Source organism: Hemiscyllium ocellatum, chromosome 8, assembly GCF_020745735.1.
Source record: "Hemiscyllium ocellatum isolate sHemOce1 chromosome 8, sHemOce1.pat.X.cur, whole genome shotgun sequence".
Lineage (NCBI taxonomy): Eukaryota > Metazoa > Chordata > Chondrichthyes > Orectolobiformes > Hemiscylliidae > Hemiscyllium > Hemiscyllium ocellatum.
In genome coordinates, this window is record NC_083408.1 from 68940978 (window position 1) to 68953161 (window position 12184).

General features: G+C 40.5%; 1 long non-coding RNA gene across 1 annotated transcript in view; it reads left to right on the plus strand.

Moving 5' to 3' along the window:
- The window catches only part of LOC132817906 (uncharacterized), a 226171-nt gene that overhangs the window by 70543 nt on the left and 143444 nt on the right, over positions 1-12184 (plus strand). The window contains exon 3 of the long non-coding RNA XR_009644931.1: positions 11676-11771. This is a non-coding gene — a long non-coding RNA (uncharacterized LOC132817906). The remainder of the gene's footprint in view (positions 1-11675; positions 11772-12184) is intronic.

Consider the following 12184-nt stretch of genomic DNA (forward strand, 5'->3'; position numbering starts at 1 on the left):
ACGTTTTGAAAAGATGCAGTCATCTTCCCTCCATGCAAACAAAAACATGCCTGGAACATGCCGTTTGTTGTGAGATGATGGTCCCAAATTGTCAGCTGAAGGCATCAGTTTTGGGGATGCCTTAAGTAGAGCTCAGTCACTAAGTGTCATCAGTCACATAGGTCCTTACACCATTGGAGAACAGGATACTGAAATGGAGAAGAAGCACAAAGCAAAGCACTGAGGACTGTTGATGAAGGGCCATCCGTCAGTGGAGGGGATGATGAGGACCCAGCTGATGTTGGCAAAGGATGGACACACAGATTGCTCATCCTTATGTGATCAGGGGAACGTACCAGGTCGACTTTTCAGCAGAAGCTGATCTTGCACCAAGTCTGCATAAGACGTAACCTATCTCCCACAGATACAACATTGGAAATGTTATATAATCAGACCAGTTCCTGTAGATGCATGTCCATTTTTAGGCAAGCTCTAATTTCTTTGTGGCTGCTAATGAGAAAGTAAAATATAAAAGTGGTTGAATAAGGTAGTTTTTTTTTGTTCCAGTTTGCTGAGATTAAAAACTACACCCTTAATTGTGAGCCAGAGCCATAATTTACACTTATATAGCAACATACTAAATTAAAATGTTCCAAAAGATTTACAGGGGCGTTATCAAACTACAGTAATGTGATACCAAGATATCAGAACAGTTAACCAAAAGCCTGTGAGGCCATGTGATCTAATTTTGCTCCTATTTCTTGTGTTTGTGATCAGAGACGCATGTTTAAAGAGTATCTTGAAAGTTGACAGAGAAATGAAAGAGACAAAGAAGTGGAGAGGTTGAAGGAGGAACTTTCAGAGTTTAGGTCCTAGGCAGTTATAGGTATTGTCACCAGTGATGGAACAAAGAAACTGGGGATGCAGAAGGAGCCAAAATTGCAGAGGTATTACCGTTTTTTTTAAAGATTCCCTACAGTGTGGAAACAGGCCCTTCAGCCCAACCAGTCCACACCGACCCGCCGAAGAGTAACCCACCCAGACCCATTTACCTCTGACTAATTCACCTAACGCTATGGGCAATTTAGCATGGCTAATTCACCTGACCTGCACATCTTTGGACGGTGGGAGGAAACCAGAGCACCCGGAGGAAATCCATGCAGACACAGGGAGAATGTGCAAACTCCACACAGACAGTCACCCAAGGCTAGAATTGAACCTGGGACCCTGGTGCTGTGAGGCAGCTGTGCTAATCACTGAGCCAGTTGGTGAAGACTAAAGACATAGGGTGGGGTGAACCATTGCAGGAATCTGAAAATAAAAATAAGAATTTTAAATTTGAGGTATTACATAACTGTGAGCCAGTGTAGGTCAGTGAACACAGGGATATGGGTGTGTGGGATTTAGTGCCAGCAGAGTTTTAGATGAAGTATATAGCAACAAGCTACTACTAATATTTAAATTAGTCAACAGCACCTCCTTTACTTTAACTTGGTGCTGGGGCTGGTTGTACCTTGTAGTGAGTTATCTGTGACCATTAGATTTTAGTCACATTTCTGTACTTCTCTGATGCCTGATGATAATGTTGAATGATTTGGAAACTGTACATTGCCACTCCTCACTCAGTACAATAGACAGTGCAAATGACAAAGGCCAGTATGTCTGATTTCTCTTCTAGGCACAGTTTGCTGACTTTGGCAACAAAACAAATAGGTTACTTTGGTGTTGTGCACGATATTGCCTGAAGAATCATGTTGGCATTGCTTGTATAGGTGTCAGGGTCAAGCTTGTTTCAATTTGTTCATGGGATGTCAGTGTCACTGACAAGGCTCGCATTTATTATCGATTCTTAGTTGTTGTGAATTGAATTCCTTGTTAAATCATTTCAGAGGGTAGTTAAGAGCCGACTGCATTGATGTGAAATTGGAGTCACAAGTAAGCCAGACTAGCTAACACAGGCAAATTTCCGTGCTTAAAGATCATAAGGGGCGAATTTGACAATCTTTCCAGTAACTTTTACTGTCATCAACTTTGTATTTAATTATCCTTCATTCAGTTTGGCAAAATGCCAGAGGAGCATTTAAATGCATATGGATTGCATCATTAATCTAAACGTATGGATTACTATTACAATGACCATTACATAAACTTTCTATTACACTCTATTCTCATTTAGTGCGCTAACATTTGTGACAGTTTTCAACTATTAGCAGTGCCATTTCAGGCCTGTAATTGATTACTCAGTCCCTGCATTAAGGCCCTCCCGGTTCATCATGGTTGAATGGCGAAATTAAAATTTCTATTCAAGCAAGTAAAGTAAGCTTACATTTTGACATTCTTCAGACTGGAGAATTCCTTTGATTTGTGTATGTACCATAATCTTGAAGTTCAATTAAACTATAATATGAACTTTGAGGAATGGAAGGAAACCTGAGGCCAGCTGTATGAAAATACAAACCGAATATTTGTCATCCTCACTGCCAGAATTTCAGTACCTCCAAAATAAATAAGCCCAGATCGCCTTAAAAGAAAACAGGTGGATTTCTTTTTTATCTGCCATGTATTATTTAAGGACATGTTTTATTTTGGAGCAGGCTGAGATGGACCTGTTGCAGGAGTGTAAAAAACATTAGAAATCCTGATCAGTTTTCCAGAAAAACAGTGAATTAGAACAACATATGGTGCTTTGCTAAGAGAACAAATATTGATATGTTTCTGAAAAACAACTTCCTCCCACAAAAATTTCTTGAGTTAAATCACAGGCTGGAAACTTGTAAGCAATCGTTTCACCATTTGCTGTCCTTTGTTTTGAATACCAGCTAGCACTAACCTCTTTTTCTTCATATAGACAGTGTCATAAAGCAGATTGATTCAGTCTCACACCAACACCAGTTAAAATAATGGAAATAACTATTAGGAATAAACATAAAGATTAATCATGAAACCAATAACCTAATACATAAAATACATCATTCAAAAGGAGGAAGCCCTAGCTAAGCAGTTTGTGCAGAAGTAAATTCTCAATTTGACATGTGGCCAGAATTTAACAGCTAGAACAAGTTGCAGCAGGTGGAGGGGGTTGTATAAAATTGTGTTGCATAGCAGGTTGGTCCGTATCGATTACTAATCAAACTTGACTTTCAGTTTATCAGTGTTGGAGGAGGAATTAAGCAGCATCCTAGTCTTTGGTCAATTGCATCCCTCAAGTGGCCAGTTATGACCCAGACTCTTCCCAGGTTACCAGGTGCTTCACCAGTGGCACACTGTGTCTGCACCATGTGTAGATCTGGCAGTCTTGTTTCATGAATCTGACATAGGATTGCCAATGACCCTCTGACTCAGAGACAAGAGAGCTAACCCTGAGCTTCAGGTGACACAGAAGACTTCCTAAGAGACTTGCTGCATTTCTCTATGGTACTTTGAAAAGTACCACAGAGAAGATTATTCCTAAAGGATAAAGTGGCTGGACTGAAGATGGATCAGAAATCCCATCTACCATCAATGCAATGCACACCTGCCACCCATAGTTAATGTGCTTTCTCACCTCTCATAATTCTGTTGGATCACAGAGATTTTGCTCACAGAAGTTATAGAAGCAGGAAGTGGATCTCAAGAATAAGATCATGGGAGTGATGGGTCCAAAACTGAAGGAGACAACATTTTGGATTGGATGAGAAGTGAAGCAGGAGGAGATGATGTTAGTGACAATGGTCGGAAGGAAAAGGAGGGTCTGTTGGGACAGTTACTTGACAGGTCTGTATCTTGGAGTCAGAGGTGCTAATGTTTTCTGTCTATTAAATCAGTGTAAGTTTAGCAAAGCTGTTCATACCCTTATCCAGATATGTGCTTGATAAGTAATAGTGAGGGTATGAGAGAGTACCAGGGACTCCCCCAGGAGGGGAAACTAGCCAGCAGCTACCACAAAGCTGGATCAGCTTTGCAGAAGCACAAAGAACATTCCTGTTTCCCCCCCGGCCCCATAAAGATTTATCACAAGAAAAGGTCTGAGTCCCTTTTTAGGTACAGACTCATCAGTAGGGGAGGAAGCTCACTTCTGAGGCAGAACAAGGCCATACACATAGTCTTGCAAACTGGACCCTTAAGTGTATATTGGGGACAAAGGGGTCTAGTCTCTAAACTATTGAATTTAATATATTAATTTCAAATAGTCATTTGGCATTACAGTACTTGAGCGGCTGATAAAAAGGCCCAATTTGTCAAAGTATTTGGTCAAAATCAGCACATTAAACCCTGTGATCTGCTCAGAGTGTTTTCAGTGTCTCTTTGCAAATTTTCTATAAATGTTATATGTCAGCCATTAGGAAACCACATGTGCAGCTTATGCAAACATACCAGGCCAGAATAAGATTAACCTTTCATATTTAAAAAAAAATCCTTGGTACGTTTGTAAAAATATATCAAAGCAAAGTGTTCTCAAACAGATGGTAAGGCTCTTTTCAATTGTGCTGTTGCATCTCAGGATAAGCTTTAATCACCATGTACTGCAGCCATTCAAAATTGCACCATCCTTATCATTAGAATGTTAACAACTTAGTTGTTTTGTGATTTGACAATCTGGACAGAAGTTTGTTTTAATAGTTCACCATGCCATTATATTCTTGTGATTTTTTTTTGCTATTTGTATTTCTCGTGTGTTAATACTTCCATTTTTTATTTGGCCATTGCTTTAAGCCCTTCAATATTTGCTGTGTAACTATGTTCATCTATTTCACAAGGCAGGATGGTAACATAGTGTTTGATGATCCCGAATCAAGAGTTCTTAATTCCACAATGACAGGTGGGGAATTTCCCTGTAAGTAAATCAGTCTGAAATGAAAAGTTGGATTGGTGATAATGATGAAACTATTGGATTGTTGTAGAAGTCAATCAAGGTCATTAACGGCTTTTCAAAAAATAAAACTGCCCTTCTTCCACGTGACTCCACATTGACAGTCATGTGATCAACTACCCTCAGAATTAGGCTAGAAAGCAATCCAGTTGAAAGTTCACCACCACCAACCATTTGGGGAAATTAAGGATGAGTTACAAAATGTTGCAGCTGGCAGAAATGCTGACATTGCACTGACAAGTAAAACCATGTAGACTAATTCATTATCAACTTCACAGAAGCCATTCTCACCACACGTCTGAAAAATGTTGAAAAGGAGAGCATATAAACTCGGCTAGCAAACACAGTTGACTTTGAAATGAATGCTTGCATTTGTTGGGGAGAGAGAGACTTAAAAAAAAACAACAGGGGAAACAGACATAGAGATTGATGAGAAGGCGATATGGAAACTGAATAGTTGAAAATGGGTTGGCTGCACTGAGAACAAAACCCTCTGGGGATGTGGGGGTGGTTAATGAACATGGAGAGGGGTGTTCATGCTCTGAAATTGTTAAATGTTGAGTCCTGAGGGCTGTAAGTTACCTAGGTGAAAGCTTCACTGGAGAACTATAACAGGCCTGAGACAGAAATATTGACATGGGAATACAGTGGTGTGCTGAGGTGACTGGCAGTTGGAAGCTCAGGGTCATTTTTATGGATAGAGCAGATGTCTTCAACCTGGTCTGCATTTTGTCTCTCCAACCTAGAGAAGACAAGACCATGAGCAGCAAATACAGTAGGATTGGCAATGGCCTATTGGTACTGTTGCTGGACTGTTCAAATCCTGCCATGGCAGATGGTGGAATTTGAAGTCAATAAAAATCATGGTGATATTCAAACCAGGTCTCCAGGATATTCCCTGGGTCTCTGTGTTAATGATCTTGTAATAATATCACTCGGTCATCACCTCCCCTGAGGGTACTTCAATCTACATGTAGATTTGGAAAATCAAATAACAGAGGAAACCATAAGGAAGAATTCACAGAGTGTATTCAGGACAGTTTCCCAGAACAATAAGTTGCCTATCCAACTAGGAGTCAAACTATTTTGGGTCTGGTAATGTATAATAAGGCAAGTGACTTCAGAGGAAAAGATCCTGTGGAAGCAGTGACCATAACATGTTAGATTCTAGCATTCAGTTTGAGAATGAGAACACTGGCCTGGAAACAAATGTACTGAGCTTGATTAAGAGGAATTAAAAAGGAAAGAGAGTGGAGTTACAGAGTGACAGAGTCATAACTCTCGGATACAGACCCTTCGGTCCAATTCATCCATGCTGATCAGACATCCCAATCTGACCTAGTCCCATTTGCCAACATTTGGCCCATATCTCTCTAAACCCTTCCTATTTTTATAACCATTCAGATGCCTTTTAAATGTCATAATTGTACCAGCCTCCACCACTTCCTCAGGCAGCTCATTCTATAGATGTACCAACCTCTGTGAGAAAGTTATGCCTCAGATCCTTTTGAAATCTTTCCCATCTCACTCTAAACCTATACCCTCTAGTTTTGGACTCCCCTACCTTGGGGAAAAGGCCTTCATTATTCACCCTATTGTGCCACTCATGATTTTATAAACCATTTATGGTCATCCCTTAGTCTCTGCTCCAGGGGAAAAAGCCCCAGTTTATTCAGCCTCTCCCTGTAACTCAAACCCTCCAATCCTGGCAACGTGCTTGCAAGCCTTTTCTGCATTCTCTCAAGTTTAACAACACTCTTCCTATAGCAGTGTGGCCAGAGTTATACACACAAATTCACTGAGAGGAGTGAGAAATGAGTTTAGCAAAAGAGGCTGTTAATGAACAACAGCAGACATTTCAGAAAGGGTTCATGACTCACAATAAAACCATATCCCTGTGAGACAAAAGGAAGCCAGGAAGAACATACAACAACCAACATTAAACTAGAGAAGTTAAATATAGCAGCAAATTGCAAGAGAAAAAAAAACACAACATGGCAAGAATTAGTGGGAACCAAGAGAATTAGAAAGGATTTAAAAAAAACAAGAAAACATGACCAAAAAATAAGCAAGTTAAAAATCACACAACAGCGGGTTATTTTCCAACAGGTTTAGATTTGACTGATTAGACTAGATTCCCTACAGTGTGGAAACAGGCCCTTTGACCCTCCGAAGAATAACCCACCCAGTCCCATTCCCCTCTGACAAATGCACCCAACACTACAAGCAATTTAGCATGGCCAATTCACCTGACCTGCACATCTTTGTGACTGTGGGAGGAAACCGGAGCACCCGGAGGAAACCCATGCAGATACGGGGAGAATGTGCAAACCCCACACAGACAGTCGCCTGAGGCTGGAATCAAACCTGGGACCCTGCTGCTATGAGGCAGCAGTGCTAACCACTGAGCCATCGTGCTGCCCCAAAAGCACAAGTCCTTCATCAGGTGATTGGGGAGCAGTGCTCCGAAAGCTAGTGCTTCCAATTAAACCTGTTGGACCATAACCTGGTGTTGTGTGATTTTAAATTTGTCCACCCCGGTCCAACACTGCCACCTCCAAGTCAAAATATAACAGAGGGAGAAAATAAACTGAGGGGAAACTGGCAAGTAATATAAAAAGAGAGCATTAAGAGCTTTTCTAAATAGATGAAAATAATAGAGAGGTTAAAGTAAATATGGGCCCTTAGAGAATGAGACTGGGGAAATAATAATAGGGAATGACAGAGGAATTGAGTAAATATCTCACTTAGCCTTCATGGTAGAAGATAATAATAGTACGCTAAACTACTAAATAACCAAGGGGCAAAAATGAGGAGAAAATAAATGCAATAACTATCACCAGAGAAAAAGGTACTAGGGAAACTAATGTGGATAAATGGCTAGTAATTCCCTGGACCTGATGGGTTACATTCTTGGATACTAAAGGAAGCAGAAGCAGATAGTGAATGCAACTGGTAGGAGTCTTCCAAGAATCCCGAGATTCTAGATGAATTCTAGAGGATTGGAAAATTGCCAATGTTATAATCTCAGTCAAAAAAGGGAGGGACGTAATAAATAGGTGACTATAGGTCAGTTAGCTTAATAGCTATCATTGGAAAATGTTATAATCTATTATAAATAATATAATAGCGGAATGTTCAAAATGCATAATATAATTCATAGAGTTAGCATGATTTCACGAAGGGGAATGCATGTCTGATAAATTTATTAGAATGTTTGAGGAGGTAACAAACAGGTTGAATATAATATATTTGGATTTTCAAACTATGTTTGATAAGGTGCAGTGCATAATGCTGCTTAATATAACAACCCATGGTGTTGGAGGTAGTACATTAGCAGGATAGAAAATTGGCTGATTATTGAAGACAGAATTGGGATAAGGGGGCATTTTCAGATGGCAATCTGTAACTAGTGGAGTGCTACAGGAATCAGTGCTGGCACCATGATCATTTGCAATATATTTTAATAATCCCGATGAGGAAAATGAATGTACCATCACAAGTTTGGAGATCCATAACAATAGTTGGCAAGGCAAGCAATGAGGTTGACACTAAGTGTCTGCAGAGGGATACAGGCAGGTTCTGAGAGGCCATACTTTAGGTGGATGGAATGTAATGTGGGAAGACATAAGGTTCTGCACTTTGACAGGAAGAAGAAAGGAGCTGAGTGTTATGTAACTTGGGAAAGACTACAGAAAGCTGCAGCACAAAGTAATTTAGAGTTTCTTTTCTGTAAATCTCAATAAGCCAGTTTAAAAGTTCAGCAGGTTATAGGGAAGTCAATTGGCCTGTACCTCAAAGGGAATGGAGCATGAAAATAGGAGGGCTTGCTAAAACTATTTCTAGGCATTAGTTAGACCATATCTAGATTACTGTGAACAGTTTTGGGTCCCTTATCTAAGGAAAGACTGAGATAGTCAGAGAAGGTTCACTTAGGTGATTTCTAGCTTGGAGGGAGTTTCTCGTGGGGAGAAGTTGAATGGGCTGAGTTTAGAAAAGTTTAGAAGAATGACAGGTGATTGGATTAAGACATATAACATTCCTGGGGGTTTAACTGTAGATACTGAGAGGTTGTTTCCCTTGTGGGAGAATCTACAACCAGATGGCAAAGTCAGAATAAAGGATCACCCACTTAAGAAACAGATGAGGGGCATTTCTTCTCTCAGAGGATGTGAACCTGTGGAATTCTTTACTGCAAAAGGGATCTAGCTTGGATTGTTAAGCATATTCACGTGGAGATAGACAGGTTTCTAATCATTAAGGGAATCCAGGGTTACGGAGAAAAAGTGGGAAAGTGGGCTTTAGGATTATTAGATCAGCCATGGCCACATAGAATGGCAGGACAGATTTGGTGAGACAAATAACCTACCTTTGCATTACATCTTATGGGCTTATATTGGCCAGTTTATACAGGATAGAGCAGACCACCATAAACTGGGAGACCCCATCTGACTCAGTCATGAAGGCTGAGGATGTGATTGTGGCAATGACCTCCATGGCCAATGTGACTGGGAAGGTCGTCCTACCCTTATGAGAGGCTCCAGGTCAAATTGAAAGAGGTGACATAACCTTTGTAAATATGAGCTGCCTCAGACATTGCTCTTGGTCCATTCAAATATGGGAGTTTCTCTCCTGGAATACCCATGGTGCACAAGGACTATACTGGAAAGCTTTCCTTTTCTTCAAATTGATTATTCCCTTGCAATGCTTCCCTTCTTTGCTCCATCTGTTAATGATGTTGCATACTAGGATACACTGCAAGCACCATCCTACTTTCAGGATTTAAGAACTTCTCTCTCTCTCTCTCTCTCTCTCTCTCTCTCTCTCCCTCCCCTGACTGTTATCATTGGCGTTATCAGTCTGAAGATAAGGTCCCACATGGGGTACCCCAGTTCATTAAGTTTCTGGATGCAGAAGAATAAAGGCTTCCCTTCTCTATTCTCCAACCCCCTTGGTTGATTGCAACAAGGTTACTTTAAGAGGGATCTTTTCCCTTGTGGATAACCTTCTCTCAGACCAAAGGAATTTAAGTTTTAAAAGGATTAATATTGAACCAGGCTTTCTTGAGTTAACAAAACAGTGTTTTTATTAGTTATTAAACAGGAGAAGAAATAATAACATAGCACACACACACACACACACATGGATTAGAAATGAGAGATAGATCCAAAAAATGTTGAAAAAAGTTGAATCATATATGGATCAGTCTCTGGGTCACTCGGTTGATAGAGGATGTTAACAGCGGAAGAGTTGATTTCAAGATTCTTGGCTTCACAAGTTAGTTGAAATTCTTTTACTGTTTCCCTTGGAGGTTTTGATAACTGGCTTCCAAAATGCAGAGCAAAAGAATCATTTACCTGCAACATAGTGGTGACCAATGAATAGTTCTTTGTGATTTTCAGAGCCACCAGCACTTCAACCCTGGCTGGTACACATGAGTACCCCATCTCACCAGCATACTCAAACTGCTCAGTTTGTTAACACACACAGACCAAGGTTAAAATAAGCTTTGAGTGGTGTATTCTTGAAAGGGGAAAATGCAAAAAAAAATGTCTGGCACCCAGACTATTGTCTTTTCTCCCATCATGTTCACAGTTTGAGTTACTCACATGCGATTACAGTTCAGTTTGAAGTGCATTTCTTCTTTTGAAACCTCTTTTTACTCCTTCATGTATAATATTCTAGAATTCCTTTTCAGACAGGCACTAGCTTATGTCTTTTGACTGTATCTCCCCTTTTTTCAAAAGAAAACACATGTTGCACTTAAAAGTTCAATGTGTCCATTGGTGATCCAGGGCTAAGATCAGCGGTCACATCACAACTGCCAATAAACACTTCCAACAAGACTTTGCAATGATTGTATCTAATCCACCTGATCAGCAAAGGAAAGTGGAACCCAGCTGAAACTTGTTGAGGACCCACCTTGCCTTTCAACACTTCTGTTTTCTTGAATGTTTCAAACACATTTAGGCAGCATCTATGTTGTCTAGGTTTCCAATCTTGGTGTTGCAATAGTTTTCCATCTGTATGGTTCCAGAAGAGAGTCCATTGAAGCATTCTGATACCAGCCCTACATGTTCTACACTGCATTGGCCAAGAAAGAAACAGGCGTTGAGACAGTCCATAAAACTCCCAAATCCAAGAATCCTAATAGTACATGTCTTTGTGTGGTTAAGCAAATGGAAAACAAAACAACTTAGTGTGAATAATAAAATCTTGAGGTGACAGCAAGGAGGTTGTATGTAACTCAAAATCTGACTTGCAGTCTGACCATTTGCATAGGGAACTTATCAATTAGAAGGCAAGAAATTGAGTATGACTACAGGACGTGCAAAGGATTTCAGGGGTAGTGACTTGTGGCCAAACAACACAAAGGCAAATTGAGAAGCTGCAAGATGATGTCTGGGGAAACAAAATCTGATCCTGGGGTTTTTCTTGCAGTTATAGAAATCATAGGTAATTGAAACATTAGGGAGGGCATTAGGGACAATTTAGCATGGCCTGCACATTTTTGAACTGTGGGAGGAAACCAGAGCACCTGGAGGGAACCCATGCTGACACGGGGAGACTGTGCAAACTCCACACAGAAGTCCTGGCACAGTGAGGCAGCAGAACCACCACTGTTTGGACCAAGTTTACAAAATGAGATGGACCTTTGTTGCCCAGAGTCTGAAGAAAAGACTTCACTCCACCTTTTTTTGCTTGCACTATTGAAAGCCTTTACTAACCCTCATGCATCTGCACTAGATCCCTACTGCTGCACTTGGTGTTATCACTCAAAATCTTGCACGTACATGGGAAAGTATTAAAACTTTTATCTGATGAACATATGTCTCCATTCTTGTAGGAGAAACTAGCACACAGCAAGATGGAGGAAGGCAGTACAGAAGGAGATTTTGTCTCTGGACAGACACTCACTGCTATGGAAGGGTCCACCATCAGTGTAAGAAAAAACGTTAGCATTGTATGTTGCATGTTACTGTTGTAGTACCTACCTTATGTTTTCTCTCTCACCTTCACACTTATTTCCTGGGAATAATAGCACCACACGGTCAGTTCCTGTCTTTGAGATTTACCGACTGCCCGGGAAAGGCGGCAGCCGGTCTGAGCACAGGCAACACCAAGCAGCGAATGGAGTAAACCAAATGACCAGATAATCAAACTCAATCTAACTTTATTTCACAATGATAACTAACTAGCTGATTGTTTTAAATCTAAAATATGAGGTGCAGGAAGTTATATTATTAGTCAGTCAGTAAGACTGACAAACCATATTGGTGTCTTTATGCCACTGCAAGACCCCGATTAGCACAAATTCATCAGGTTTCTGCAGGTCTCAACTGGGAGTTTTAACCA